The sequence below is a fragment of the Schistocerca cancellata genome, chromosome 3 (assembly GCF_023864275.1).
Source record: "Schistocerca cancellata isolate TAMUIC-IGC-003103 chromosome 3, iqSchCanc2.1, whole genome shotgun sequence".
NCBI lineage: Eukaryota > Metazoa > Arthropoda > Insecta > Orthoptera > Acrididae > Schistocerca > Schistocerca cancellata.
In genome coordinates this window covers 749,846,935-749,869,730 of record NC_064628.1, presented here as the reverse complement: position 1 = coordinate 749,869,730, position 22,796 = coordinate 749,846,935, and the positions used below count along the sequence as shown (strand labels likewise).

The 22,796-nt window shown below is 44.0% G+C and overlaps 1 protein-coding gene and 1 pseudogene across 1 annotated transcript in view; one reads left to right on the top strand and one right to left on the bottom strand.

Moving 5' to 3' along the window:
- Window positions 1-22,796, top strand: part of LOC126176550 (uncharacterized) — a 954,985-nt gene that overhangs the window by 663,253 nt on the left and 268,936 nt on the right. The gene's annotated exons all lie outside the window — the stretch shown is intronic.
- Window positions 20,471-20,588, bottom strand: LOC126177350 (5S ribosomal RNA; annotated as a pseudogene).

Here is a 22,796-nt window from a genome sequence, read left to right as displayed (position 1 = left end):
CAAATCGGACCCAGATAAGTAGCGAGCACCGCGCTGGGAATTGAACTTGGTGCTGCTGCTGCTACTGTGGAGCTGCAAGCGTCAACAGACAAGAGAGTGGTGTTGTTTGTAAACAGCTGCGACACACGAAAAATTTCGCCCACGGTCCGACGAACAGCTTATCGAGTGGCAGGAAGTCTCTACGATTACATTGCCTTCTAATGAACAGGTGCGCTGCAGTGATTGACGCTTCGTCACGTAACTTTAAGTCATTAGGCGGGAGGAGCGAGGATACCAGTCCTAGACCGGTCATATAGTTCAATGTTTCCTTGAAACCCTTCAGCGAAATGTCGAGAATTTTTCCCTTGATTGGACCACTACGGAATTTTAATCTCATCCCTGGCCAATCCGAAGCTCATTTCCCTCCTTTTCATTTTACTTACTGGTAGAGAGAGCCATAAGAAACAAGCACATGTTATGTCGAAACTTCTTTATTTAAATGAGTGTGGCTTTACTTAAATTGCTGAATGACTGACAAGGGGAGGGCCTCAGACACGGCCAACCTATTCGGCTCAAATTTGGCAGGTCGCTTGTGTACAATCTAAAACGAAGGACTCTAAGTTATTTTGGGTCAACACCGCCGCAATTTTGAGAAAATCACCCCTAAAGGTTGTGACGAGCGATCGACTCAAAATTGGAGGGATCGATAGATAATTGTAAATGGAGCATTTTTATCATCTGGTATGGGGTCCGCAGACGCAAACTTTTCCAGAAATCGAGGAAAGAAACTTTTACAACTGCCACTTCTGTACCCACATGCTAAACGCTTTTCGCCGACAGCGCCGACAGAGCAACAGCCAAGATAACTGGCTGAAAATCGGAGAAGCCGGGTTCGAATCTCGAAGAAACCGCGCGGATGTTATTCTTTTCGTTTGTATTTTTCCATATCTCAGTTGATAGGGATAGGAGGGTTAATAAGGTAAGTAGATCAATAAGGAATGATATAATAATAAGGTAGGCAAACTAATTTCCCAAACGCCGTGAGTTAGTAAAGTATTAAACTTTTAAACCTTGTCACATGAAAACAACTCCGAGTAAGAGTGGTGCGAATTCCTCACGAGGGATCACAGACTGCCAACCGCGCGACGCTTGTTTACAGCGAGGCACGGGACAGAATGCACGCGGGGAGAGTTATGTTCAGTGCTTTTTTTTTCTAAAACAAAAGTTTGAGGGTACTCCGACATGGTATATAATGCAGCGAAAATTAGTTATAACTGAAGCATGGGATACCATCCGTCTGCTTTTAGTCATGACGTCATCAACATGTCGAACTAATTATCATTCCTTATTGATTTACTTACCTTCTTAACCCTCCTATCCCTATCAAATGAGATATTGAAAAATACAAACGAAAAGAACAACATCATCCGCTAGGTTTCTTCGAGATTGGAACCCGGTTTCTTCGATTCCCATCCAGTTACATTGGCCGTCTTTTTTTTTTTTTAATCTCATTTTGTTCGTTCGTTGCATCTGCTCAGGGCGGACGTTGTAAAACACCCGTTTAATTTTGATAAACATTTTTGGAAAGCAGTGATCAATTAATTGTTATATTTTGACTAAAGTTCAGTCTTGATCACTCATGTATGTTTTAATGATATAGGTAACCGGTTTCGGTTCTTTCTACAGAACCATCATCAGACCCATGGCTCGCTTAGGATGGTAGGCGGAGCTCTCCTCGCTGCTACGCAGGGTCAACACCCCCGCGTTTTTGAGAAAATCACCGGTAATGGTTATGACGAGCAATTGACTCAAAATTTGCGGGATCGATAGATAACTGTAAGTAGAGCATTTTTCATCATCAGGTATGGCGTCCGAAAACACATACTTTTCCAGAAATCGACGCAAGAAACTTTTACAACTGCTGCTTCTGTACCCACATGGTAAACGCTTTCCGCCGACAGCACCGATAGCGCAATGGCGCCGGCACGGTAACAGCGCGTTCGGTCATTAGCTGCCCTTTGTAACAAAAAAATTGAGTTCACCGATCAATAACGAACTTAAACGGGTGTTATATTTTGACTAAAGTTCAGTCTTGATCACTCATGTATGTTTTAATGATATAGGTAACGGGTTTCGGTTCTTTCTACAGAACCATCATCAGACCCATGGCTCCCTTAGGATGGTAGGCGGAGCTCTCCTCGCTGCTACCCAAAATATTTTAGATTCCTTGGTTTACGTTGTACACAAGCGACCTGCCAAATTTGAGCCGAATCGGTTGGCCATGTCTGAGGCCTTCCCCTTGTGAGACGCACAATATCCTAGAGCAACGCAATCTGACTGCTCAAAAAAAAGATAACCTGACTTCAAATAATTAATTCAAACGAATGGCCCTGACTGAAAAATGTTAACGATAACCTATACATTTCATTAAGCACTTACCTCACAAAAATCTTCATTGCACGAACTACTGCAATACAGCGAGCGTCAATACTGCCAGCTAAATAAAAGATTCTAACTACTAAAACCACTAATTACTAATAGGTATGTGGTTAGCAAAGGAAAGATTTTGTTGCAAACCAAATAATGTATTTTTTTTACCTTAATAATGTGACATCCAGTTCAAACACGAATATAAGTCGTCATTGACATCCAATACAAAGATATATAATGACGAATTTTCAAGCTCCAAGTCGAACATGTACAGACCGTTAGGCTACGCTAACACTTCAGACCTCTACCCAATGCTAACCTCTCACGTCTAACATCCATCACTGCTGGCTGTTCACCTCCAACTGCCCAACAGTACTTCCATCACTTCTAGCGACTAACCTCCAACAACGAGTCCAGCAGTCACAGTCTCTTACAAAGTACAGTCAGAGATTTAACACAGAGCGCTGCATAGCGCTACAAACATACAAATACCTGAACAGCCGACTTACTATGCATCTGAAACTTCCCCACGGTTTCAAATTGTGTGTCATATCGAGTCTCATACCCTAACCATCCTTGTCGTTGCAGGCGAAACTTTTACCTGCTAAGCTATCCAGGAATGTTTCTAATTGATGATTTTCAAATTCCACTGAAACTTCTCTCCACATCTTTCTGAGCTAGCTCTCTTGGAAGAAAGAATAGTTGAGATCAATGGGTTTGCCACAAACTACAGGTTGTTTCCAGAATAGGTCTTTTGTTCGGCAACGGACTGATTCGGGTGTTAATCATTAGATGCATTAAAATTTCGTGACCTACCGTGACTGAAACGCTGACGTTTTTCATTTCCTTGTCGCTTCAGCTAAGCCGTAGACCTGCTAAACGTACCTCTGGCATCGTTCGAAAAGTTTGGGAAGTTTGTTTTTCGAAACTTTATCAAAAAGCTTCGATTCATAAATCTAGACTTCGCAGTTAGAGTTCATTTCAAAAACATTGTGCTAGATGTGTGATCACGTTATTATGTGATAAAAGTGCTGTAGAAGTTTTGGGTACTATTGCAGACAGCCTTCATCAGGCGATTCTCATGATAGTTAAGCGTAACTACTCCTTTTTGTCATATCATGACACGGTGACGCCGGCCACTGTGGCCGAGCAGTTCTAGGCACTTCAGTCCGGAACCGCGCTGCTGCGACGGTTGCAGGTTCGAATCCTGCCTCGGGCATGGATGTGTGTGTTGTCCTTAGGTTAGTTAGGTTTAAGTAGTTCTAAGCCTAGGGGACTGATGACCTCAGATAGTCCCATAGTGATCAGAGCCATTTGAACCTTGACACGGTGACACTCTCAGACGAACACTATTGAAAATGAATCTTTAATTTGAGCCACTGAAATAACTCGCTGTCTTATTTGTTGCTGTTTAAGTATAAAATCTACCGGAGATTCGCGAAAATGTGAAGGCCAGTGCTACAAGCATTGTGAACGGCTTACTAAAAGATGTGGACAACTATTCTGTAAGGTAAAGCCGGAATCACATTGCCATGCCCGGCGACAAATTGCAGCCTACAACCCTTAAATTGTGTTAAATACTACTGTATTCATCGCAGCCATCTGGACTGCCGCTTCGGAGATTCAGGGAGGCGCGCCGGCCCTGGATCGATGAGAGTCAGCATGGATATGTACTTTTTAGGTGATTTCCCACATACCGAGCTGATATAAATGTTCTGCGTCAGTTGCACGATTCTAAAACATTTAGAAAACGTGCACACACTTTGACAAGGGGTAACACGGTACGTAGACAGTTGGGGTGGACAAATTTCGTCCCAGGAGGAAAATGTGAAGGGCAACCGTCCACCCTGTACTACTAAGATTGGCAAATCCGAAAATTAACATGAGGACCTCGTGGGGGGGGATGCGGGAAAAGACCAAGAATAGAAAACTGTTATATTCACCAAATAACAAACGTTAACGTGACATGAAGAGAAACCCCTACAACCGAAAGTAGTTGGTGTTATTGCAGTAGGCTTGCTTACGCGCAGCAACGATACAGCCTCATCATGGGGTCAAACAGATTTAGGCAAACTAATGCAAATATTATGTTAACACAAATAAGCAACAACGAACAATTTACAATAATTTATTGAAAGAAATTATATGTTATGTATCTTGAGTGTGGAGAGGATGCGTGGCAAAGTGCTTATAAGTTCACTTCCACTGGTCTATTCTTTGACACTGGTCTAGCCTGAATACAGTGCATGATGACTTAAGTGATGTATCATGCAAATTGAAGGAGGAGGGGGAGAAAGGAAAAGAAAAGGAAGGGATTATTGATATCAGCTTCATCAGGATTTTGTGCGGCATCAGTGGCGACGTGTAAAAATGTTTGCCAAACGAGATTCGAACCCAGGATTTCCTGCTTATTAGGCAGTTGCGTTACCCACTGCGCCACCCGGACACAGCATTTGTCGCAACTGTACCGACTATCTCGCCACGCCCCTCGGCCAAACCACAGCCGGCCGGAGTGGCCGAGCGGTTCTAGGCGCTACAGTCTGGAACCGGACGACCGCTACGGTCGCAGGTTCGAATCCTGCCTCGGGCATGGATGTGTATGATGTCCTTAGGTTAGTTAGGTTTAAGTTGTTCTAAGTTCTAGGGGACTGATGACCACAGCAGTTAAGTCTCATAGTGCTCAGAGCCATTTGAACCAAACCACACGCCCACCTAGCACCACGTATCCGCAGTTTCCGTCCATTTCCTTCATGCTCACTAACTTCAGAGATTCCTGCAGGAGGTCAGACATAATTGAGCATCTGCGCTGAATGTGGTGGAGCCATTGCCAGTCGAGGCGAATCAACTGCACAGGGTGGGGCAATAAAAGTGGCCCAGAAGAATGGATACAGTTGGACGTGAATCTCTCAAACTGCTGGAATCATTGTACAGCGAGCTCTGGGGTATGGTTATTGTTGAAGGGAAGTTGAATTCTCGGCAGTATGTGTTAATTATGGCAAACCCTTCACGACCAGGGTACTAAATGGCATATTCCAGCAGGACAGTGCAAGAGGACACAATGCAGTCCACGCCACAAACGCCTTGAGGATGTACATATCCTTGACTCCTTTTGCTGGTCTTCTGATTTGTCACGTGTTGTACGCGGTGGGAAGACGTAATTACCATATTAGCTTCCAGCCAGAAGATCTTCAAGAACAGACACAGCATGTGTTTCCGACAAAGCAAGAAATTTTGCAGGATGACGTCTGGAGGCTGGATGCTTCCTTGCCACAGTGAATACAAGAGTGTATTTATACCTGTTGGGGCTACACCCATGCTGATGATAGTGGGCATGGAATGAAAGTTTAATTATTTAATAATCGTTATGTGATGAACTTTACCATGAACTTTGATAAATATAGGAGTAGCAGAGATGTGCAAAATGGTATAATAAAAGTATTTAAATTCAAAATACAAATACTTTGTTATTTTTTCTATTTCAGATGTAAATACAAAATGGTTTTAAATAAATGTATTTAAATACGCAACACAAAATACATTACTTCAAAATATCTTATTTCAAATAAAATACCTTTAGTTAGTGTACAATATACATGCCGTTTATTTAACTGATTTGAACATCAATAATTGTTCAAATATTTCATCTGTCATGTTCTTCTTATGTCGCCTCATTATTATTCCACGAAAAGAAAGCAGTTGTTCATCAAAATCAGAACACAGTAAGCAAATTTGTTTTCTTTTTTGTTATTTGCGAATTGACCACTTAGGATCACTCAACAGGATTTTACATTTAAGCATTTTTTTAAAAGTTAGGTATCTCTTCGAGGAATCTAGACTACTTCCAGCATCTTTTAAATATTGTAGCGTTTGCAGATCTATTGTAGTGTTGCTACTGTCACTGGCTACAGAAGAAACAGAGTCGTCATCAAACATGTGATAGGGCTGAACTCTTTTAATCAGAATGTTGCAAATTCTTCCCATCTTCTTCCTGTGTCGTCTTCTGCACTTCTGAAATTAACAGTTCTTTAACGTATTCTCTGCTATTTTCGGCATTCATTTCGATTTGAAAACAGGGTATAATATGGATGCTAATTTGCCATCGTTCGGTTTTGGTTTCTCTAATTTATAGCATCTCTTAAAATGCCAATTACGACTTTGTTCAATAATTTGTATCAGCACACCGTAGTGCATTGGTTTAACCATTTGCACACTGCTTAGTATTCTTTCTATTCTCATTATTTCACCAGAAGATAGCGATAGTAGGTATCTTTGCCCCTTCTGAAATTCTGATGCTGTCATGTTTTCATTGAGAAACTGTATTTTTATTTCTTTAAAAGGTGCTAATACGAGTAACCTTAAAGTTTAATTGAGAGTATCCTTGACTGTGTGTAGATCTTGAAAAGAATTCAGGAATGAATTCCATCGTATGGAATAGATAAGTAGGGGATTTTCCAGTTTATTCTAAATATGTATCATAAGCTTTAGGAGACCATGAATAAAGCTTCCAAAGTGCTTGGCATTTTGACATTGCTGCACCATAATTTTTTTTGTATGAATTACTTTGACATCTGGCCTTATACATTTCTCTCTTAAAGCTATTTAATGTAATGTGTGTGAACTCGCTCCCTCATTCATTCAATTCCTTTGTCGTTATCAAACGATTTCGGTACATTTTACATTAAACAAACAATAATGGGGTACGTATAACGCGTACTCAAGTCTTACTGCCTTTTCTAATAATTAGGGCCATGGTCACATTCACTTGGCTGGTATATCCTTGACGCTTATTGCACACACTGTAGCCGTCATGGAACTACTTCTGTTTAAGCAAATGGCCCTTTAAATGAATGTAAACTACGAAGTATGAAATCAAAATATCAAAAAGAAGCATTTTTTCTTTTGCAAATACAACTTATCTATATTTTAAGTGTATCAAATAAAATAGAAAATGCGTTTTGAAAAAAGTATTTCAAATGCAAAATATAAATAGGTATTTTGCATTTTGTATTTTGCATTTTGTATTTTGCATTTCAGATACATGTATTTCATATAATTCACATCTCTGAGGTCTGGTTATTAACGATGTAATACGTTCCATTTCCATCTGTGTAGTACCAATGAGGGAGACAGTGACTGATATTAGCGATGAATGATATTAACGGTGTATCTTTGGCTGAGACTGCATCAGTTGTCGCTCTTCATTGCACAGTTCGCTGATCAGATATACCATCGCCTATACAGGCGTTGTTTCCCATAAGGAACGCAACCCTTTTGATAAAGTGTAGAATGCTGATTTTAAAACAGCGTGCTCGAATAGTTTGCAGTCAGTATGTAGGCTTCAATAACTTACTTTATGGAATAGGTTAAGGGCAATCGGTACCACTAAACACCATGTGAGAAATCACAAAGTATGGTGAAAAATGCCGGTGGTAGTAGGTCGTGCTTATTAACAGTAGCTGTAGAACAGTCAGGAAGCGTAGAGTGGGTCCCCTTCCGGAAAGGAGCAACCTTTCCTGGCCTGGGCACATACGTAACTGATTGGATGGATTCATCTCTTACGTTACTTATTACTTTGTTCAAATTCAGATCAGGTTGTTTAACCCTTATTTATTCATCGTTATAGTTAGTAACTTGTTGGTTCACGTTTGAATCTTTCTATAAACTAAACTTCTGTGTGACAATATAATTCAATTTGTGACTATGTGCTCTATGTACAATTTCCACAAAAACTGGTAACTCCGCGATCAGGCCCAGACAGCGCGAGTCGACCGGTCACCGTGTCATCCTCTGCTGTAGGATGTCATTCGTACGCACTATGGAGGAGCGTGGGAGTCAGCATGTCCTCCTCACGGCCGTTGTCAGCTTTTCAATCCTTGGAGCCGCTACTTATCACTCAAGCACAACTGCCATCAGGAGGCTAAGTGCCAGTACTGGGAGTTGAAGCCGGGTCATCCGTATTGCAGTCACACACGCTGAGTACCCAGCATCGAAGGTGCACTTTCTAATCATACATTGTTAAAAAAATAAGTTTAATGGCCCACTTCACATCACTTGTCGATGGGTGTACATAGAAGCGGAGAAATAAGTAAGTAAATAACTGCCTGGTCGTAAGATTTCGTATCTTCATCTGGATATGCAGAGAAAAGAGTGTACAGAACATTATAAGGCCGGCTATCGCACGGCTAGACACAATATATGGAAATCGAAGGACATCATTAGTGACAGGGAAATTCTAAGGCCACTGTTTCTCCGTTTCGGGGGCCACCATATGCAGCGTCATCTTGTTCGCAACATTTACATCTTTGTTGGCCCAACCCCTGAACCTAGCAAATGACGACCGAAGTGTCAACAGTTATAATGCATTCATTTTTTCCCGTTTGCCTTGCAGTCTTCAGTGCGAAGACTCATTTAATACCCCTCTAGCCAATCCTATGAAGGCCGTTCATCACTTCATACCTACTGCCGTCTAGGTCCACCTGACAGTGGTTGCTTTACTCAAGACTTGGTATCACTCTGCAATCCCCTCCCCCCCTCAACAAACACACACACACACACACAGCACACACACACACACACACACACACACACACACACACACACACACACACACACAGTCCTTAATGTCTTAGGCTGTGTACTAACAACTTGGCTCTTGTTTTAGTCACTGTTTTTTCCTCAATTCGATGCATTTCCTGTTCATTACTTATTCGATCTATTCACCTAATGGTTAATATTCTTGTTTCCAAATCTGCTATTTTTTATTTTCCTCTACTGCTCATCGTCCATGTTTCGCTTTCGTGCAAGGTTACACTCCAGACTCTTCCGAAAAAAACTTCCCAACACTTAAATGCCATACACTCATAGATATAATAACAACAAAGCGACCAGATAAAATAATTCGCGCCAATCAGACATCCGCTCCAGGACTCTCTGCTCACGACGTGATATTCTTAAATTACTCAGTGCATACTACCAAAGAAAAATCTCACTTGGTAACCTACAGAAACCTAAAAAATGTTAACCATGACGCTCTTCAAAAGGATTGCTCAGACATCCCTTGGCATGATATAAGCAATGAACCGACTTTAGACGGAAAAATTCGGGAATTATGTCGCAAAATTATTGCACTGTATGATAAACACGCTCCTCAACGCAATGTCAAGGTAAAGAGAGCTCCCGCTCCGTGGCTCACCACTGCATTACGCCAGTTAATGAATAAACGTGATGCTGCACATAGGGCCTTCAAGCGTAACCCAACTCCCGAGGCGTACGAAGCTTATAGGAAACTCCGAAATAGAACCAAACAAAGCGTGAGGAATGCCAAAATCAGACATGCCCGTTCTGTCGTATGCGGTATAACAAAACCTGCTGCACTGTGGAGAAAGCTGCGCAGTTTCGGTATAGGGAAGCGAAGATCTGACGCTGTTTATCAAGCGTCTGCAGAAGAATTCAACGATTTCTTCTCAACAGCTGTAAACTGCCACGCAGCGACAAATTACCAGCCCCAAGATATCAATCTCTCGAGAGACAAGTTTTTCCTAAAACATGTAACTACCGGCACAGTAGACAAGGCAATTATGAGAATCTCTTCCGAGGCTGTAGGAAATGATGGAGTGAGCATTGACATGATTAAGAACGTCGTAGACACTATTACTCCAGTTATCACAGACATCTTCAACCTGTCTCTTGTCAGTAGTACATATCCTACTGAGTGGAAGCAAAGCTTAATTCAACCTATACCCAAGACTGACAACCCTAAGTCGCCAGGTGACTACAGGCCGATCAGCATACTACCTGCAATATCTAAAGCCCTAGAATACATCGTCCATGAACAGCTGACGGATTACCTCAAAACTCATAACATCCACGACAAATATCAGTCAGGCTTTCGAAAGCACCATAGTACAGCAACTGCATTAATCAAAGTAATTGATGACATTAAACATGCTATGGACAGAAGTGAAGCTACCATCCTAACACTGCTTGACTTTAGCAAGGCTTTTGATACAGTTGACTTTGATATATTACTAATTAAAATGAAACAGCTGAATTTCTCAAATAGCGCTATACACTGGTTCGACAGCTACCTCAAAAACAGAAGTCAACAAGTCATTTGTGGGTCGGAAAAGTCATCATGGAAAAACGTGCGCTCTGGAGTTCCCCAAGGCTCCGTCCTTGGTCCATTACTCTTCTCACAGTACATTAATGATATTTCTTCAGTGATTCACTCCTGCAACTACCATCTATATGCCGACGACATCCAACTGTACATAAGTGCAAGCCCCAAGAACATTGCTGACGCAGTAGCGAGTATGAACGCAGATCTTTGCTCTGTTTCTCGATGGGCACAAAACCTAGGTCTGAAACTAAACCCCAAGAAATCCCAGGTCATACTTATATCTCATCCAAAGTTAATCAGTCGGTACTTTCGCGAAACAGTCCCTCAAATACTCCTCAATGGTACCCAACTACCATACCAAAAAACAGTAAAAGACCTTGGAATAATCTTGGATGAACACCTAAACTGGGAAGAACAAACAGTCACAGCTTGCCGGAAATCGCTCTCCTCCCTACATGCAATTCAAAAATTTAGAAAAATATTTCCAACCCATGTTAAACAAAAATTAGTCCAAACACTAGTCTTGCCTAATCTTTACTACTGTGATGTAGTTCAACACGGCACAAATAGTGAAAATTCGAGATACCTCGAGCTAGTGATGAATGCTTGCGTTAGATACGTATGCAATATACGGTTGTATGATCATATCAGTCCTTCATACTCCCAGCTAGGTTGGATACGCCCACATAAGGCACGCGATCTCCACACGATGTGCTTGCTTCATCGATTTCTTAGCCACTGGTGCCCCCAATACTTATCTTCTCACATTAAACACCTATCATCATTCCACAACCGCAATACCAGATCGGATACGTCTAGCATCTTGGCTGTACCTTTACATAACACAAAATCTTTCTCTATGTCATTCTCCATCTCAGCCATACGACTATGGAACGCGCTCCCCTGTGATCTGCGTCTTATCCAGAACCACTTAACATTCAAGAGGGAACTCAAGACTTACATATTAGGGACGGTATAGCCACCATTGTCGTGCCCCTCTCATCTTTTTCTTTCTCCTCTCCATCATAGCTTCGAATTTTACCATTCTATTTCTCTTCCTCTAACCTATCTACCTCTTCTATATCTCTTTCACCACATTCTATCGTCTTATGTCTCTGCTTGATGAGAATAACTCACAAGCTGCAAGAATATAACGAGAAAATTCCCAACTAGCAATAGGACTGACATTCATAAAAGAAAAAATATGTTTACTTTCCTATACATAGTCATTACTATTATTATTATTCTTGATTGTTATAATTATTTTTTGATTGTTATAATTATCATTGTACTACTTTTATAATCTCTAATTTTTTTCTGTAACATTAATACTGTATAACATGTTATATGTCCTTAATGTTCTGTAGAAACTGAAATTTGTTGAATCTGAGTATGCCTGGTTAGGTGTAAGAGAGGGCCTGAAGGCCCTAATCTTGCCAGGTAAAATAAATGCATAAATAAATAAATGTGTGTTAAATGTTGAAATATCTCTCTTTTTCACAAACGCTCTTCTTGCTATTGTCAGTCTACTTTTTACGACTATATCCTCTCTACTTTTTTCTTCGTCAGTTATTTTGTTGCCCAAATAGCAAATCTAGCGTACTACTGTAAATCTGGGGTGCTTTGTGACACTTTTAGCTCTTTGTGTAACTTAGCCCCATACAAATGTGTACTGCGACATGTAAGTTCCACATATGTGGACTATTATAACCCTTATTCTTTAATTTGATATCAATAAAGTTTTTACGTGCATTGAGATATTCGGAATATGGAATATTAACTGTCACAAAATTACCTCCCAACTCGGAGCAGCATTTTAACATGAAGTCTAGGACAGGAAAATAGAGACAAATTCATGTGTCCGAAAGATGACCTAGTGTCTGTTTATCACACACTTACAACTTTGTTACAAGTTTGCCCAATTTTATGGGTTTCATTTTACCCATAGACAGAAAAACATTTATCACTGAGTTTTCCAGTGTGCTGAACTTTATTTTTCTAATTATCTTAAAATAAAAAACATTGACACAAAATAGTAATAGAAAAAACTAAGCTACTTTAAACAAGGTAACTAAACAAAACTTTTACGTGCTTATTTACGCATCCATTCAGCGGAACTGTGTTAGGAAATAAGGAGGTCAACGCACATTTAACACAATATTCTCTAAGATATGTTATTAGTCTGACAACTATCACAGTTTGACTGCTAGGAGAAAAAAAAAAAGACATGACATTTTCCATACATTGTTGTGAATAACAGTATGTTACATGTACTATCATTGTTACCATTCACAAATATCCCTAATTTCATTAACGGGGCTGATAATGATTTTCTACAATTTCAATTGTTACATTTGTTTCTGAAGCTATACTTGCTGTCACAAAGTTGCTCCTATAGTGCGTGGAAAGAAATGTTTTGTAAAATTTAACTTTTTTACATAATGGTCTGCATATATAACTTATTTGCATCAATCTACTTACAATTATCTCTTCAAGATTATCGCCACTAGAAGAAATTTTCTATGAAATGTACACATATATTTTTCCTCCTGCAAGCAAAATGAGTTGGTGAGCAGATCAAGTGTAATGTACATAGTTCTAGCTTCTACCACTAATGGAAGCACGTGGAAAAATGCACTGCAACAGAGCTATACAGGTATGTTGACTGTTGGCGCCAGTTACAATAGCTAAAATAAAAATAAAAATAAAAAAAAGCTGCAGTGCTCTGTTGTCACAAAGTAATACCTTAGTCACAGTGTTTCCCAGTTTCACGGGACTTTTAGTATCTCGTTCCCTGATGAAATTCTCCAAGCATAGTCTGATTTAATTGGACTACACTCTGCTCATATTGTAACCCTTTTTGAAGAGACTATCCATTCCAATCAACTACTCTTGCAAGTGCTTTGTCATCTTTGAAAGAATTACGAAATCCTCGCCACATGAACTGTGACTACCTTTGGAAATTTATCTTTGGTTTCCTGTACTACTTGCTCAGTATACAGACTGAACAATATTATAGTAGGCTACCACGGTACCTCGCTCCCTTGTCAACGACTGCGACAAATTACGAAGTCGGAAACCAGTGCGTCATTCATGGCCTGGATTGCTTCCGCAGCCGCTCGCTAGGAACATTTCCGGCATTTCCGTGTGTTGCTGCCCAGCAACAGGTTGCAGAAGTCGACGGCCCCTTTCGGCGATGACGCAACAGCTCCGCGTCCCATCGACGCCAGCGCCACTGTGCTCGCGGCTGAACGGCTTGTCCGTGAGTACAAACTAGCTTCTGTATATGCAGTAGAGATGGGCAAACTCGTTCATCTTTGGGAACTAGTTCACTAGTGATCGCTCTTTGTTGGGAACTGTTCATTTTTACTCGTTCACCGTTCATTTGTGATTGGTGTATGGTTCTTATGAAAAATTGAAAATTAGTAGCATAAGTGACTGAAGATGGAAGGAGCCAAGAGGGAGCACATGCCTCAAAAAAAAAAAAAAAAGGTTCAAATGGCTCTGAGCAATATGGGACTTAATTGCTGAGGTCGTCAGTCCCCTAGAACATAGATCTACTTAAACCTAACGAACCTAAGGACATCACACACATCCATGCCCGAGACAGGATTCGAACCTGCGACTATAGCTGTCGCGCGGTTCCAGTCTGTAGCGCCTAGAACCGCTCGGGCACAATGGCCGGCACTTGCCTCCCCCCCTGGAGTACAGAGGTTTTATTCATAACAGAATTCTCACACACTTGTAATTTTCATGATTCTCCAAAACCTCTCATGTAGCCAACTGTAGCGTTATGTTGCTGATCGCAGTGAAATAATGTAAGGTGGCGCACGAAATACCGGCCCCGAGGACAGACTGCTCGCCAAGTGCGCACGATTTGTTGACCGCTACGAGAAGAATAGATAAACATGTAATAATTAGGCAGTGAAGAGATAACAAATAAGCTAATGCAAACAACAGCTTCGTAACAATAGATGACGATTGGTGGGCGACAATGAGCAGTCTAGCACTCGGGGTCGATTTTTCATGCGCCACCCTGTACCACTGAAATAATATTGTACAAGTTATCATATTCTCTTTACAAAATGTGACACCAGACACTCGATTATGGAGCGCGGGCTTCATTCGATTTTAAGTCGGTCTGTCTTCCATTACAATGAACATGCTCTTTTACCTTGGATCAAAAAAAGACGGCAAATGACCACTTGTGTGTGCCGTGCCGACTTCCTTTGCATGTGTAATAACAAAAAAATCGTACAAGTATTTCTTCTGCTGTTTATCGAAATCGCTGAATAGAATACGAAAAGAACCAGAAGTTCAGAGTTCAAGAAAGATTTGAAACAGATCTAGGTTGGGCGTGCGCAGCGAACGAAACGAACAACTCGATACTGAAGTAACTACGAGGTGCATTCAAGTTCTAAGGCCTCCGATTTTTTTTCTAATTAACTACTCATCCGAAATCGATGAAACTGGCGTTACTTCTCGACGTAATTGCCCTGCAGACGTACACATTTTTCACAACGCTGACGCCATGATTCCATGGCAGCGGCGAAGGCTTCTTTAGGAGTCTGTTTTCACCACTGGAAAATCGCTGAGGCAATAGCAGAACGGCTGGTGAATGTGCGGCCACGGAGAGTGTCTTTCATTGTTGGAAAAAGCCAAAAGTCACTAGGAGCCAGGTCAGGTGAGTAGGGAGCATGAGGAATCACTTCAAAGTTGTTATCACGAAGAAACTGTTGCGTAACGTTAGCTCGATATGCGGGTGCGTTGTCTTGGTGAAACAGCACATGCGCAGCCCTTCCCGGACGTTTTTGTTGCAGTGCAGGAAGGAATCTGTTCTTCAAAACATTTTCGTAGGATGCACCTGTTACCGTAGTGCCCTTTGGAACGCAATGGGTAAGGATTACGCCCTCGCTGTCCCAGAACATGGACACCATCATTTTTTCAGCACTGGCGGTTACCCGAAATTTTTTTGGTGGTAGCGAATCTGTGTGCTTCCATTGAGCTGACTGGCGCTTTGTTTCTGGATTCAAAAATGGCATCCACGTCTCATCCATTCTCACAACCGACGAAAAGAAAGTCCCATTCATGCTGTCGTTGCGCGTCAACATTGCTTGGCAACATGCCACACGGGCAGCCATGTGGTCATCCGTCAGCATTCGTGGCACCCACCTGGATGACACTTTTCGCATTTTCAGGTCGTCATGCAGGATTGCGTGCACAGAACCCACAGAGATGCCAACTCTGGAGGCGATCTGTTCAACAGTCATTCGGCGATCCCCCAAAACAATTCTCTCCACTTTCTCGATCATGTCGTCAGACCGGCTTGTGCGAGCCCGAGGTTGTTTCGGTTTGTTATCACACGATGTTCTGCCTTCATTAAACTGTCACACCCACGAACGCACTTTCGACACATCCATAACTCCATCACCACATGTCTCCTTCAACTGTCGATGAATTTCAATTGGTTTCACACCATGCAAATTCCGAAAACGAATGATTGCACGCTGTTCAAGTAAGGAAAACGTGGCCATTTTAAGTATCTAATACAGTTCTCATTCTCGCCGCTGGCAGTAAAATTCCATCTGCCATACGATGCTGCCATCTCTGGGACGTATTGACAATGAACGTGGCCTCATTTTAAAACAATGCGCATGTTTCTCTTTCCAGGCCTTAGAACTTGAATGCACCTCGTATGAGCAGTCGGCAGTGGAACTGCGACGAATGGCCACGCGAAGAAGGACGAGTCCGGCCGAGCGAGACGGAGACCGAGACAGACGGAAACGGGACCGACGCTGGAACGAGACCGGCCGACGTGCCGTTGCGGGAACGAGACCGACTGTTTCCCGTTCCCGGGCTATAAGTAGAAAGCCGCGAACGAAATGAACTATGAAAGATCGTTCCTTAGAATTCGTTCCTCACTCGTTCCGTTGATCTTGATGAACCGTTACTTTGGACCCGTCAGTTCGCGAACGACCCATCTCTAATATGCAGCAGTGGTCGTTTCCTGGGGCTTGCCGGACATACTACACTCCTGGAAATTGAAATAAGAACACCGTGAATCCATTGTCCCAGGAAGGGGAAACTTTATTGACACATTCCTGGGGTCAGATACATCACATGATCACACTGACAGTACCACACGCACATAGACACAGGCAACAGAGCATGCACAATGTCGGCACTAGTACAGTGTATATCCACCTTTCGCAGCAATGCAGGCTGCTATTCTCCCATGGAGACGATCGTAGAGATGCTGGATGTAGTCCTGTGGAACGGCTTGCCATGCCATTTCCACCTGGCGCCTCAGTTTGACCAGCGTTCGTGCTGGACGTGCAGACCGCGTGAGACGACGCTTCATCCAGTCCCAAACATGCTCAATGGGGGACAGATCCGGAGATCTTGCTGGCCAGGGTAGTTGACTTACACCTTCTAGAGCACGTTGGGTGGCACGGGATACATGCGGACGTGCATTGTCCTGTTGGAACAGCAAGTTCCCTTGCCGGTCTAGGAATGGTAGAACGATGGGTTCGATGACGGTTTGGATGTACCGTGCACTATTCAGTGTCCCCTAGACGATCACCAGTGGTGTACGGACAGTGTAGGAGATCGCTCCCCACACCATGATGCCGGGTGTTGGCCCTGTGTGCCTTGGTCGTATGCAGTCCTGATTGTGGCGCTCACCTGCACGGCGCCAAACACGCATACGACCATCATTGGCACCAAGGCAGAAGAGACTCTCATCGCTGAAGACGGCACGTCTCCATTCGTCCCTCCATTCACGCCTGTCGCGACACCACTGGAGGCGGGCTGCACGATGTTGGGGCGTGAGCGGAAGACGGCCTAACGGTGTGCGGGACCGTAGCCCAGCTTCATGGAGACGGTTGCGAATGGTCCTCGCCGATACGCCAGGAGCAACAGTGTCCCTAATTTGCTGGGAAGTGGCGGTGCGGTCCCCTACGGCACTGCGTAGGATCGTACGGTCTTGGCGTGCATCCGTGCGTCGCTGTGGTCCGGTCCCAGGTCGACGGGCACGTGCACCTTCCGCCGACCACTGGCGACAACATCGATGTACTGTGGAGACCTCACGCCCCACGTGTTGAGCAATTCGGCGGTATGTCCACCCGGCCTCCCGCATGCCCACTATACGCCCTCGCTCAAAGTCCGTCAACTGCACATACGGTTCACGTCCACGCTGTCGCGGCATGCTACCAGTGTTAAAGACTGCGATGGTGCTTCGTATGCCACGGCAAACTGGCTGACACTGACGGCGGCGGTGCACAAATGCTGCGCAGCTAGCGCCATTCGATGGCCAACACCGCGGTTCCTGGTGTGTCCGCTGTGCCGTGCGTGTGATCATTGCTTGTACAGCCCTCTCGCAGTGTCCGGAGCAAGTATGGTGGGTCTGACACACCGGTGTCAATGTGTTCTTTTTTCCATTTCCAGAAGTGTATTAGCCGCTCCCACCTCCATCTCAAAAACGGTCTTCGCTTTCGAAGGTTTTAGATGACGCTGATCTGGTACCAGGCCGTCATCTGACACTTTCACCACTGACGTAAGTATGTAACAGCGAATTAAAATGAAACAACGGAACGTCCAGGATGGAATAATGACAGTATTATGAAATAGATAGATTGCTACTCACCATATAGTGGAGATGTTAAGTCGCAGACAGGCACAACAAAAAGACTGCTAAAAGAGTAAGCTTTCAGCAAAGAAGCCTTCTTCTGAATTAGACAACACACGCACAAACATTCACGCAAACAGCTCACACACGCATGGCCACGTCTGTGGCTGCCGAGGTCAGATTGAGCAGCCAGAGACGGAGGTCATTCATGTGAGAGTCGTGTCTGCGTGTGTGCACTGTCCTCTTCGAAACAAGTCCTTTTGGCCGAAAGCTTACTTGTTTATCAGTCTTTTTGTTGTGACTGTCTGCGACTCAACATCTCCACTATATGGTGGGTAGAAATCTATGCTTTTCATAATATTGTCAGCGAAGTAAAATGGGCCGACGTGGGGACGTGACAGAATACCCTGAAATGAGATACCGTATATGGACGTGCCCATGACAATACTGTGAATCATGTTACATGTGTTGTTGGTGTGTCGACGTGCACTGTTCATTGTTTGGGCAAGGAATGGCATACCACTTGCTACCATGTAACATGGCGTAAGAACAACGGTTGTAAAAAAAGATCCTAACCGACAGGGGCCGCATATAATGTCACGCCTTGTCAGTTCAAATGGTTCAAATGGCTCTGAGCACTATGGGACTCAACATCTTAGGTCATAAGTACCCTAGAACTTAGAACTACTTAAACCTAAATAACCTAAGGACATCACACACACCCATGCCCGAGGCAGGATTCGAACCTGCGACCGTAGCAGTCCCGCGGTTCCGGACTGCAGCGCCAGAACCGCACGGCCACCGCGGCCGGCACGCCTTGTCAGTGTCAACCGAAAATGCTGCTGGTTTCAGCCGATGCAAGTTCTGTCTCAACCAGTTTCCTAGAGCTCATTCTGAAGATAACTACAGGAGGAGGAGGAGGAAGAAAAAGAAGAAGAAGAAGAAGAGATTAGCGTTTAACGTCCGGTCGACAACGGGGTCTTTAGAGACGGATCACAAGCTCTGACTAGGGAAGGATGGAGGAGGAAAGTGGCCGTGCCCTTTCGAATGAACCATCCCGGCATTTGCCTTAAGCGATTTAGGGAAATCATTGAACAACTAAATCATGGTGGTCGGACGCGGATTTGACTGTCTTCCTCCCTAACCACTGCGGTATCCTGCTCGATAAGAGAACTGGACATCTGTAGTGATTGCACATAAAGTTACACTTTTTCCATGGGCCCAAGAACCCAAAAACTCGACAGAATGTGACTGTAGGCATCCAAAGTGCTTTGACAAGTCGCTATTTTGCTTCTTCTCAAACCATGTAAGGCGTCAGATGCATTGATAGCCCAATGTGGCAGGATACAGACCAGACTGGAGGCAGTTCTGATATGAGCTATGTCCAGTCAGTCAGGTTACGGTGAACATGAACCATGTTCATTTCAACAGCTGCATTCTGATTGGCCAAGTGTTTCCATTTCTACTACGCCTTCGTGATAAATGTGGTGTGGATGCGCCCGTCTTTCAAAATTATTACAGCTGTATTCACAGGGTTGGAGGTCTAAGTTCCTCGTTCAACAATCAGGCACCGTATCACACCTTCACTTGCACGCTGAATCATGATATACAGGACATAAAATCCCATCTGAGGCCTGCGATCATTTGTATGTTAATAATTGGCAACCAACGCTGTACAATCGCAATAAAGTCATGAGATGTTCAATTGACTCTTATTACAACATGTTACGCGTTTCGGGATTACAACCATCTTCAGACATCACAAACTTCAAACCCTTCCTAACCAACCAGGCGTACAACCTTGACAACTTGGTCAGGAAGGAGTTGAAGTTCGTGATGTCTGAAGATGGGTGTAATCCCGAAACGTGTAACATGTTCTAATAAAAAACTGAACATCCCAAGACCTTATTGCGATTGTACAGCATTGGTTGCCAAATATCAATTCGCTGAATCAGCCAATCTCAAACCTGGATCTCTCGGAAAAACTGGTGAAATGTAGCAATCATTATCCCCACAAACTGGTACCTCTACTGAATCTAATCATCAATGAGTGCTTTCAGCTGGAGGCATCCCTAAAGAAACGTCACGTTTATCTCCCATTCACTCCACATAAGCACTCCGTCTTCAGGCCACAAGTAGTCCATCGGGACCATCCGACCGCCGTGTCATCCTCAGATGAGGATGCGGATAGGAGGGGCGTGTGGTCAGCACACCGCTCTCCCGGTCGTTACGATGGTTTTCTTTGACCGGAGCCGCTACTATACGGTCGAGTAGCTCCTCAATTGGCATCACGAGGCTGAGTGCACCACGAAAAATGACAACAGCGCGTGGCAGCCCGGATGGTCACCCATCCAAGTGCCGGCGACGCCCGACAGCGCTTAACTTCGGTGATCTGACGGGAACCGGTGTATCCACTGCGGCAAGGCCGTTGCCATTCACTCCACATGCCGTCTAATAATACGCAAACAGTAATTTGTTTTTATCTATTCAAATTTTCTCTCTGCATTCACACAGATACTCCGCAAGCCATCGTATGGTGCGTCGCGAAGTGTACGTTGTACTCACTACTAATCATTTCCTTTCCTGTTCGCCGCGCGGGATTAGCCGAGCGGTCTAGGGCGCTACAGTAATGGACTCTGCGGCTGATCCCGGCGGAGGTTCGAGTCCTCCCTCGGGCATGGGTGTGTGTGTGTGTTTGTCCTTGAGATTATTTAGGTTAAGTAGTGTGTAAGCTTAGGGACTGATGACCTTAGCAGTTATGTCCCATAAGATTTCACACACATTTGAACATTTTTTGAACCTTTACTGTTCCATTCGCAAACAGAGCGAAGAAAAAGCGACTATCCACATGCCACCGTACGAACCCTGGTTTCATCCATCAGGACGAAGGTGGGAACCACTGCACCCCTGAAAAGGCGGACACACTGGTACAAAATGACGTCCCGATACACCCGACCTGTTACAGTTCCTCTGTCAAAAACATGCAGGGGTGTACGTGCACCAATCATAATCCCACCCCACACCATCAAACCACGACATCTATACAGTCCCTTTCAAGGACATTAAGGGGTTGGTACTTGGTTTCTGGTTCATGCCAGATGAAAACCCAGTGAGAATCACTGTTCAGACTATACCTCGACTCGTCCGTGAGTATAACTTGGGACCACTGTTCCAGTGACCATGTACTGTGCTCCTGACACCAGGCTTTACGGGCTCTCCTGTGGCCAGGTGTCAATGGAATGAACCTTGCAGGTCTCCGGGCGAATAAGCCATGTCTTTTCAGTCGTCTGTAGACTGTGTGTCTGGAGACAACTGTTCCAATGGCTGTGGTTAGGTCCCGAGCAAGGCTATCTGCAGTACTCCGAGGCCGTCTGCGGGCACTGATGGTGGGTTATCGGTCTTCTTGTGGTGTCGTGCACTGTGGACGTCCCGTACTGCAGCGCCTGGACACGTTTCCTGTCTGCTGGAATCGTTTCCATGTTCTTGAGATCACACTTTGTGGCACACAGAGGGCCTGTGCTACGACCTTCTGTGTTTGACCAGCCTCCAGTCGCCCTAGTATTCTACCCCTCATAACGTTATCAATATGTGTTCTTTGAGCCATTTTCAACACACAGTCACCATTACTAAGTCTGAAAACGTCTGCAAACTTACTCGCTGTACCGTACTCTGACATGCTCCAGCACAGCCCTGCGTATGTGGACTGCTGCCCGCGCCACCGTGCGACGACCTCAGGTCAAATGCACCGCATGGTCATACCCCGAGGTGATTTAAACCCGCAAACCGTCCACCAGAGCGTTGTTTCACCATATACCATTATCCTTAATTTATAAACATGAGTGTATATCACTTTCCCTCCAAGGATCCACATCTGACTTACTAAACCATCACCACAATATTGATAGTAAATCTGGCAGCCGGCTTCTGAGTTGCTTCGTTGTGTTCCTTTAATCCGACCTGGTGGGGATCTCAAACACTCGAGCAGTACTCAAGAATGGGTCTTACCAGTGTTCTTCCAATAAACCGAAGTCGACCAGTCGTCTTCCTCACCATGGTCCTTACTTGCTCGTTCCATCTGATGTCGCTTTGAAACGTTACCTCTGGATATTTAGTACTGCACATTAATAGTACTGCACGCCAAGTCCAACAGCCTTGCCGCAGTGGTAACTCCGTTTCCCGTCGTACCGCCGAATATAAGCGCTGTTGGGCTTGGCTAACTCTTGGATGGGTCACCATCAGGGTCTGCCGAGTGCTGTTGGCAAGCGGGGTGCACTCAGCCGTTTTGAGGCCGATTGAGGAGCTACTTGACTGAGAAGTAGCGGCACCGGTCACGAAAACTGACAACGGCCGGGAGAGTGGTGTGCTGATCACATGCCCCTCCGTATCCGCTTCAGGTGACGCCTAAAGGTGGAGCACGACACGGCGGCCGGTCGGTACCGCTGGGCGTTTAAGGCCTGTTCGGTGTTTTATTTATTAGAATATTATGGGATTGTTCTTCCTACTCATCTTCATTAACTTACATTTTTTCGCTTTTCTGCCATTCATCACACGAACTAGAAATTTGTGTAAGTCATCTTGTATCCTCCTACAGACACTCAATGACGATACCTCCCCGTACATCACTGAGTCACAGCCGCAGAT